The sequence below is a fragment of the Triticum urartu genome, chromosome 1, assembly GCF_003073215.2.
Source record: "Triticum urartu cultivar G1812 chromosome 1, Tu2.1, whole genome shotgun sequence".
NCBI lineage: Eukaryota > Viridiplantae > Streptophyta > Magnoliopsida > Poales > Poaceae > Triticum > Triticum urartu.
Genome location: NC_053022.1, coordinates 267,416,082 through 267,425,493, shown reverse-complemented (window position 1 = coordinate 267,425,493; position 9,412 = coordinate 267,416,082). Strand labels below are relative to the sequence as shown.

The following is a 9,412-nucleotide window of genomic DNA, read 5'->3' as shown; positions in this document are numbered from 1 at the left end:
CCAAACCTTAGATTCGTTCACATCAGAATGAATTTGGTTCACGATTTTATTGCAGAAATCCTCTCGGGAAAGGCGAAACAAACCACCACAATCATATACTTTTCCAACAAATAGTCCATACCGAGATACGACTACTTTGTTAGACTCAAATACTAACTTAAACCCTTTTTTACATAGAAGGAAGCCACTAATGAGATTCTTCTTTATGGCGGGGACATGTTGCACGTTCATCTGTTACATGATCTTTCTCGAAGTAGACTTCAGATCTACCATGCCAACACCATGAACAGAAGCATGTGTGCCATTCCCCATCAGGACGGAACAATTTCGTGCGACCTGGTAAGAAGAAAACAAAGACACATCGTGCACGGCTCGGCTCATTCCCGCAACCCGCGGCAAAAGCTAAGAGTTGCAAAAGTGAAATGAAAAATTATCATTTTTGTCATGGAATGGCAAAAGTGATATATTATCAAAAGTTAAGAGTGGCAAAAGTGAGATGCCAAATTCTAGAGCTGCATAATCAAAGTTGGCAAAAACTAGAGTGGCAAAAACAAAGTTTTTCCTTCATAAAGAGGTCTCGGCTCTCCTCAACTAGCAAGGTGGGACTAAACTTCCCATCACCTGCCATCTCATACATGAGCCTCAAGATTAATCAGGAATTAATGTCTTATATAGATCTATACCCATCCATAATCCAACAGTTTTTTTTCTTCTGTTGCGGGCTATTTTGCTAGTTAAAGGAAAAAGCAACTGGACGGGTGGATCACGCCGGGCGTGCATGGCATGCCTGGATGCTTCCGGTTGAAACAAGCATGCCTGCCGACATGGGAATGATGAAAAGACGGAAAGCTTAATAGCTGCTGGTGGCACGCGTCGCCTTACTTGATTCTCCTTGGACGGGGGGTACTTAACCGACGATACTTCCAGCGCAAACCATTCTCCCGGATTGATTCCTTGGCTTTCCCCGCCCCTCCCCTCCCCTCCCTTCCATAATCCCTCCATTTAACCCCCTCCGTTTGCTTCGCTCTGCCTGCCTCATCCTCGTGCTTAAGCTTCTCGCCATCAGCTGGGAGAGATATCTTGAGCAGAGCAGCAGGAGGAGCCACAGCTTCAGCCTTCAGGTACGTACGCTGATATATACGGTTGTTTACCCACCAGGCAGAGCTCATATACTATATCTTTGACAGTAGTTCGGGGCTACATGTTCGTCACTCGTCAGTGAGATGTTTTCTTTCCCTCCTCGTTTTGCAGGTCGCGCGTCAGAGCACCAGCAGCCGGCAAGATGCAGATGGTACTGATAATCTCGCTGCCCCTCGTGGCGCTGGTGGTGATCATCGCCATCATCCTTTGCATCGTCTGCCGTTAACCAGCCAGCCAGCTCGCCTCGCCGGATGTTGCGTATCATGTAGCCTCGTAGTAGTAGTGTTGTTGCTGCGTCTGTCTCATACTGTCATCGTGTATTTTGTCTGCAGCTCTTGCTCGGTGTGATCGCTATCCCCTTTTCTCCTACTAGCTTCTCGACATGAAATGTACTATTGAGTATTGATTGATCCATGTGTCTGTTCGTGTGTGTGCGGGTGTCAGTACAGTGCATACTGCCGTGTAATGTAAGCTCTTGACTTTGTCGCAAAAAAAGGAAGCTCCTGAAGAATTCTTCAGATATTGGCCACGCTTCTTTCGGCAGAGTGTGATCGCCGCGTCTGTCTTTCGTTTGCGCTCACCCCTGGTTGTCCGTCCAACCAGACGCACGCACGTGGCGCACCGTCCACCGGACGCAGACGTCTCCCTGACACCTGGGCCCGGGCGTGGCTCCGGGGTCCTCGGTTCACACTCGCGAGCCACACGTCACGCGTTTTTCCGCTTCTACTTTCTTCCTTTCTTCTCCACTCCACTCTTCTCTGCCTGATTAGCGATTATTTTAGCCCACGCACCGGCACCAACACCACTTGCCCCATCGCCGCCAAGCTCCACTGCTCCGCTCCTCCCCTCCGCCTCCCTCCCAAGCCTCTCGTCTCCGACGGATCAAGGAAGGAGGCCAGGAGCAGCAGCAAGATCAGCAGCTCGATTGGGCAGGTACTGTGCTAGACAATTAATTCTCATCTTGTCCCTGTCAAATCTTGTTTTTTGTTTTTGGATTTATTCCTCAGTGAGCTCCAGGACTCACGCACGGGTGACCCCTCTGTTGACTGGCTCCAAGAGTGATCCAGTCGGTACTGCTCTGCAGCTTTTGAATAACGAGTACAAGTACTAATTATTTAGCTCGAATTAGACCACCCAGCTGCTGCTTAGGATTGAGTAGCACTAGCAGTTGTTCTAATTCAGTCAAATCCGAGGGAGTTTCACCAATTATAATGGATCAGGAACCTATAGTCCACCACCTACATCACCTACAATCTTCTGTTGTAGAGAGCTTTATTTAGCCAGGTTTGACCCGTGCGAAAGGACGGCACGCCAACGAGGAATCGAATCCATCGTTTCACTGATAATTGTCTAATTGATGTGGTCATTCAAGGGAATTAGATCCCCATCCCCCCACCTTTGGTAATAATTAAGGGGCTGGCTTTGCCTTTGCTGAGCATCCAAGCCTCGAACAAGCCAAGATCGAGGCGGATGCTTGACAAGTTGCAAGCAATCCTTACAAGATTTGGTGCGGCTCAGGAAATATGAATTACAAGTTCTTTCAAATTTGAACTAAAACCACGATGTTTATTTTGGATCGGAGGGAGTAACTCATTCCCGTTTGAATCTTTCTGCACGATTAGAGGGTCTGACCCACTGTTGGAGCATTAGATCCACAGGCGGCCGTTGAACAGCAGTTCAGGCCTTCAGGGAGAGATAGACTGAAAAGGCAATGGCATAGCATTTTGATATTGCTTTGCTTTCTACCCCTCTTGAGAGCTGAGACTTCAGAGTAGCACTTTTCTGTTTCTCGACGTAAAAAACCAAGAATGAAAGATTAAATTTTCGATTATTCTGTCTGCAGGCAAGGGGCGGATGGAGTTCGTGCTCATCATATCCCTGCCGCTCCTCATCCTGATCCTCATCATCGCCGTCGTCCTCTGCATCGTCTGCCGCTAGCCACATGCCGACGCCAAAGCGCTCGTCTCTGCTCGGTCTGCTGTGACTGTGGTCGCACCATATGTTGTGTTAATCAATCCAATATTACATCATGACTCGGCATAGAAAAGAAAAGAAAAAAGGCTCCTCTCCACCACCATTTCTATTTTTCTGTTCTGTCACTGTGGTGTGATTAGCTGGCTATAGCTTTACTGGCTTTCCTGATGGCAACAAAAGCATCGATCCCGTGCGTCGATGCGCAATGCATATGATATACTTATGTGGCTGTAAAAAAAGAGAACAAATTCCGTTCCTGCTCTGATTGATTCGGGGAGGTTGAATACCTGGAAGTGCATCTTCTTTTTACTGTACCTTTTCTTCACGTTCTTCCGAGTTGTTCCAGATCAGAATGTTGCGGCCTTGCAGGTTCAGGAGGCTGATGCGCCCTGACCAGCTTTCAGGTTGCGAATCTACTATGTGCCGTGCTCCCAGTTCATACTTTCGTCTACTTTGTACCATTTGTCGCGCCGCCCCACGAGAAAAGGCGCCCGATTTCTTAGCGAAGAAACGTAGCGCGAAGCCGGCCGAATCTGACAGAGTGGAATAACGCCTTGTGCCCAGTCCCCACGCATTCCGTGTGTTCCAGTCTGCATGTTTCTTGGCTGAGCGGAAAGAGCTTGAGAAGCATGAAGAGCCCATATAAAACTCACGAAACTACTTTGCGCAGGACAGGGCATGGCCGATGTAAAAGATATGTTTGGGAAACTGCACGACACCCAATATGGGTGTGACTATCTCATATAGAGGGTGTTTGGATCACTAGTGACTAGAGACTAGAGACTAGTAGTAGTCACTTTTAGTCAGTAAACCTTCAAACACCCCTGACTAATGGGTGACTAAAACTAGTGTAGTCCCTAGTCACCCCACCCCCAACTAAAAGTGACTTAAAGTCTCTCCTCTAATTAATTGGCGGGCCCATCCTGTTGCGGGCACAAGGGAGAGAAGAGAGATAAATGGAAGGGAGAGAGAAAATTTTAATACTGAAACATTTAATACTGACTAGTAGTAGTCACCTTCCAAATAGGGCCTGACTAAAAACTTTTAGTCTGACTACTACTAGTCACATGACTAGAGAGTATCCAAACACCCTCATATTCTCTCCGTTCCAAAATATAGAGCGCCCGCGCTTCCCGAGGTCAAACTTTGACCATAAATTTAACGAACGAGACCTACTGCAGCGGGAGAAAAAGTTACATAATTAAAAACTTCTTTCGAATACGAATTCATTGATATAACTTTTGCTCCCGCCGCAATCGGTCTTGGTAGTTAAAATTACGGTCAAAATTGAAGCACGGAGATAGAGGAAGCACTATATTATGAAATGGAGAGAGTATATATAAGCTTACACTGTGGTGTACAAATACAAGATACATGGGTATACATAGAAACTATGTATAAATTGTGCCTACAACCAGTTAGTCACATCACAGTTTTTCTGTTCTGTCACTGTGGTGTGATTAGCTGGCTATAGCTTTACTGGCTTTCCTGATGGCAACAAAGCTGGCTATTATCTGGCTATGTATAAACTATGTATAAATTGTGCCCACTATGGTGTGATTAGCTAGCTATTATCTAACACCCTTGCTCAATCTTAACTGTGGCGTGAAGTACGATGTAAGTTAAAATTGTGCCAACAACTTTCAAACTCCGGTTGTGGAAGTGGCTTCGTGAACTTTACATGAAGAAGTTTCTGTGCAACACGTTCCCTTATAAAATAATAGTCAACCTCGATGTGCTTGGTACGAGCATGAAAAACTGGATTAGATGAATGATACGTCGCACCAATATTATCACACCAAAGAACCGGTGGCTGCTCTTGAGAGACTCCCAACTCTCTCAACAGAGACTATACCCAAATAAGCTCAGCTGTGGCATTGGCAACCATCTTGTACTCTGTTGCAGTGCTACTCCGAGATACTATGGCCTGCTTGCGCGCACTCCAGGCGATCAAGTTGCGACCAAAGAAGATAGCATAGCCCCTCGTTGATCGTCGGTCATCCAGGCTCCCAGCCCAATCTGCATCAAAGAACGCCAAGGGAGCACTCGAAGAGGTAGACCAAAGATGCAAAAAATAGGAGACATTATGAGAGATGTAACGCGGTATACGCTTCACAGCTGACCAGTGTGAAGTCCGAGGAGCATGAAGATATTGGCACACATGGTTGACCGCATAAGAGATGTTCGGCCGTGTGATAGTCAAGTACTGCAAAACCACCAACAATAATGCGATACTTTATAGCATCATCGGAAGGAAGCAAGGCACCAGACATAGGGGAGGTAGCATGATTGCATTGCAACATACTAGCACATCACAGCAAGTCCAATGAATACTTATATATGCTGAGTGAGAATTAGGCAAGCAGGGGACCATGAAACTGAAGGAAATATGCCCTAGAGGCAATAATAAAGTTATTATTTATATTTCCTTATATCATGATAAATGTTTATTATTCATGCTAGAATTGTATTAACCGGAAACTTAGTACATGTGTGAATACATAGACAAACAGAGTGTCCCTAGTATGCCTCTACTTGACTAGCTCGGTAATCAAAGATGGTTATGTTTTCTAACCATAGACATGTGTTGTCATTTGATGAATAGGATCACATCATTATAAAATGATGTAATGGACAAGACCCATCTGTTAGCTTAGCGTATTGATCGTTTCATTTTATTGCTATTGCTTTCTTCATGACTTATACATGTTCCTCTGACTATGAGATTATGCAACTCCCGAATACCGGAGGAACACCTTGTGTGCTATCAAACGTCACAATGTAACTGGATGATTATAAAGATGCTCTACCGGTGTCTCGGATGGTGTTTATTGAGTTGGCATAGATCGAGATTAGGATTTGTCACTCCATGTATCGGAGAGGTATCTCTGGGCCCTCTCGGTAATGCACATCACTATGAGCCTTTCAAGCAATGTGTCTAATGAGTTAGACACGGGATGATGCATTACGGAACGAGTAAAAAGACTTGCCGGTAACGAGATTGAACTAGTATGATGATACTGACGATCGAATCTCGGGCAAGTAACATATCGATGACAAAGGGAACAACATATGTTGTTATGCGGTTTTGATCGATAAAGATCTTCGTAGAATATGTAGTAGCCAATATGAGCATCCAGGTTCTGCTATTGGTTATTGACCGGAGATGTGTCTCGCTCATGTCTACATATTTCTCGAACCCGTAGGGTCCTCACGCTTAACGTTCGATGACGATTTGTATTATGAGTTATGTGATTTCATGACCCAAGATTGTTCGGAGTCCCGGATGAGACCACGGACATGACAAGGAGTCTCGAAATGGTTGAGAGGTAAAGATTCATATATTGGAAGGTAACATTCAGACACCGGTATGGTTCGGGTCATTTTGGATAAGTTTTGGAGTACCGGGGGTTACCGGAACCCCCCCGGAAGTTCATGGGTCTTAGTGGAAAGGAGAGAAGGGCCACAAGGGAGCCCCCCCCATGGCCAGTCCGAATTGCACTGCGCCCCCTCTTTCCTTGTCCCCTCTCCTCCTTCCCTCTCTCCCCCTCTCTTGGAAAGGAAGGGGACTCCAATTAGGATTGGGAATCCTAGTTGGACTCCCCATGGCGTGCGCCCCCCTTGGGCCGGCCACCTCTCCTCCCCCCTTTATATACATGGGAGGGGGGCACCCCAAAGACACAACAAGTCTTCTCTTAGCCGTGTGCGGTGCCCCCCTCCACAGTTACACACCTCGGTCATATCGTCGTAGTGCTTAGGTGAAGCCCTACGCCGGTAACTTCATCATCACCGTAGCCACGCCGTCGTGTTGAGGAACTCTCCCTCGTCCTCAACTAGATCAAGAGATCAAGGGACGTCATCGAGCTGAACGTGTGCTGAACGCGGAGGTGCCGCACGTTCGGTGCTAGGATCGGTTGGATCGCGAAGACGTTCAACTACATCAACCGCGTTACTAAACGCTTCCGCTTTCGGTCTACAAGGGTACGTGGACACACTTTCCCCTCTCGTTGCTATGCATCTCCTAGATAGATCTTGCATGATCGTAGGAATTTTTTTGAAATACTGCGTTCCCCAACAGTGGCATCCAAGCCAGGTCTATGCGTAGATGTTATATGAACGAGTAGAACACAAAGAGTTGTGGGCGATAATAGTCATACTGCTTACCAGCAATGTCTTACTTTGATTTGATGGTATTGTTGGATGAAGCAGCCCGGACCGACATTACATGACTGCATTCATGAGACTAGTTCTACCGACGTGCTTCACACACATGTGGCTAGCGGGTGTCTGTTTCTCCAACTTTAGTTGAATCGAGTTTGACTTCGGTCGGTCCTTGTTGAAGGTTAAAACAACAGACTTGACGAAAAATCGTTGTGGTTTTGATGCGTAGGTAAGAATGGTTCTTGCTAGAAACCCATAGCAGCCACGTAAAACTTGCAACAACAAAGTAGAGGACGTCTAACTTGTTTTTGCAGGGCGGGTTGTGATGTGATATGGTCAAGATGTGATGAGATATAAATTGTTGTATGAGATGATCATGTTTTGTTAAAGTTATCGGCAACTGGCAGGAGCCTTATGGTTGTCTCCTTATTGCATAAGATGCAAGCGCCATATAATTGCTTTACTTTATCGCTATGCGATAGCAATAGTTGGTGAGACGACAACGATGCTACGATGGAGATCAAGGTGTCAAGTCGGTGACGATGGTGATCATGACGGTGCTTTGGAGATGGAGATCAAAGGCACAAGATGATGATGGCCATATCATATCACTTATTTTGATTGCATGTGATGTTTATCCTTTATGCATCTTATTTTTCTTATTATAGCGGTAGCATTATAAGATGATATCTCACTAAATTTCAAGGTATAAGTGTTCTCCCTGAGTATGCACCGTTGCTACAGTTCGTCGTGCCGAGACACCACGTGATGATCGGGTGTGATAAGCTCTACGTTCACATACAACAGGTGCAAGCCAGTTTTGCACAAGCAGAATACTCAGGTTAAACTTGACGAGCCTAGCGTATGCAGATATGGTCTCAGAACACTCAGACCGAAAGGTCGAGCGTGAATTAGTAGATATGATCAACATAGTGGTGTTCGCCATTGAAAACTTCACCATCTCACGTGATGATCGGACATGGTTTAGTTGATATGGATCACGTGATCATTTAGATGACTAGAGGGATGTCTATCTAAGTGGGAGTTATTAAGTAATATGATTAATTGAACTTTAATTTATCATGAACTTAGTACCCGATAGTATTTTGCATGTCTATGTTATTGTAGATCAATGGCCCGTGCTACAATTCCTTTGAATTTAGTGCGTTCCTAGAGAAAGCTAAGTTGAAAGATGATGGTAGCAATTACACGGACTGGGTCCGTAACTTGGGGATTATCCTCATTGCTGCACAAAAAAATTACGTCATGGAAGCACCGCTAGGTGCAAAACCCGCTGCAGGAGCAACTTCAGATGTTATGAACATCTGGCAAAGCAAAGATGATGACTACTCTATAGTTCAGTGTGCATGCTTTACGGCTTATAATCGGGACTTCAACGACGTTTTGAACGTCATGGAGCATACGGGATGTTCCAGGAGTTGAAGATAATATTTCAAGCAAATGCCTAGATTGAGAGATATGAAGTCTCTAATAAGTTCTACAGCTGCAAGATGGAGGAGAATAGTTCTGTCAGTGAACATATACTCAAAATGTCTGGGTACCACAATCACTTGACTCAACTGGGAGTTAATCTTCCTGATGATAGTGCCATTGACATAGTTCTTCAATCGCTGTCACAAAGCTACAAAAGCTTCGTGATGAACTATAATATGCAAGGGATGGATAGGACAATTCCCAAGCTCTCACTGGTGCGCGTCGGTCCTAAGCAAACGGTTTTTAACCCCTTTCCACGATGGCATGTGGGGGGTCCTTCCCACACGACCCAAAAATCGTTGGGGATAGATCCTCCTGGGACACAGGCTGGGGCCGTGTGCGATCGGGCGAGGCATCGAAACCCAATCATTTTCGTAGGTATGTACATCCCACACGGTAATCCAATAAAATCATTTCCGTAGGTATGTACATCCCACATGGTGAATCCCAGAAAAACATTTCCGTTCGTATGTATATCACACACAGTCAATCCAAGGAATACATTTCCGTTCTTATGTACATCCCACATAGTCAATCCAGGAAAAACGTTTCCGTTCGTACGTACATCCCACATAGTTTTATTTGTAGGCTCGTGTGTGAAATGTGTAACTATCACACACGGTCTGCCTTGGTTAACTGTTTG

General features: G+C 45.5%; 1 long non-coding RNA gene across 1 annotated transcript; it reads left to right on the top strand.

Annotated features, from left to right (window-relative positions):
• The first annotated feature begins 921 nt into the window (after window positions 1-921).
• LOC125507054 lies at window positions 922-3,428 on the top strand. Its single transcript, XR_007282833.1, has 3 exons — window positions 922-1,121; window positions 1,252-2,073; window positions 2,984-3,428. It is a non-coding gene; the product is annotated as an uncharacterized LOC125507054 (long non-coding RNA).
• The last annotated feature ends 5,984 nt before the right edge of the window (window positions 3,429-9,412 follow it).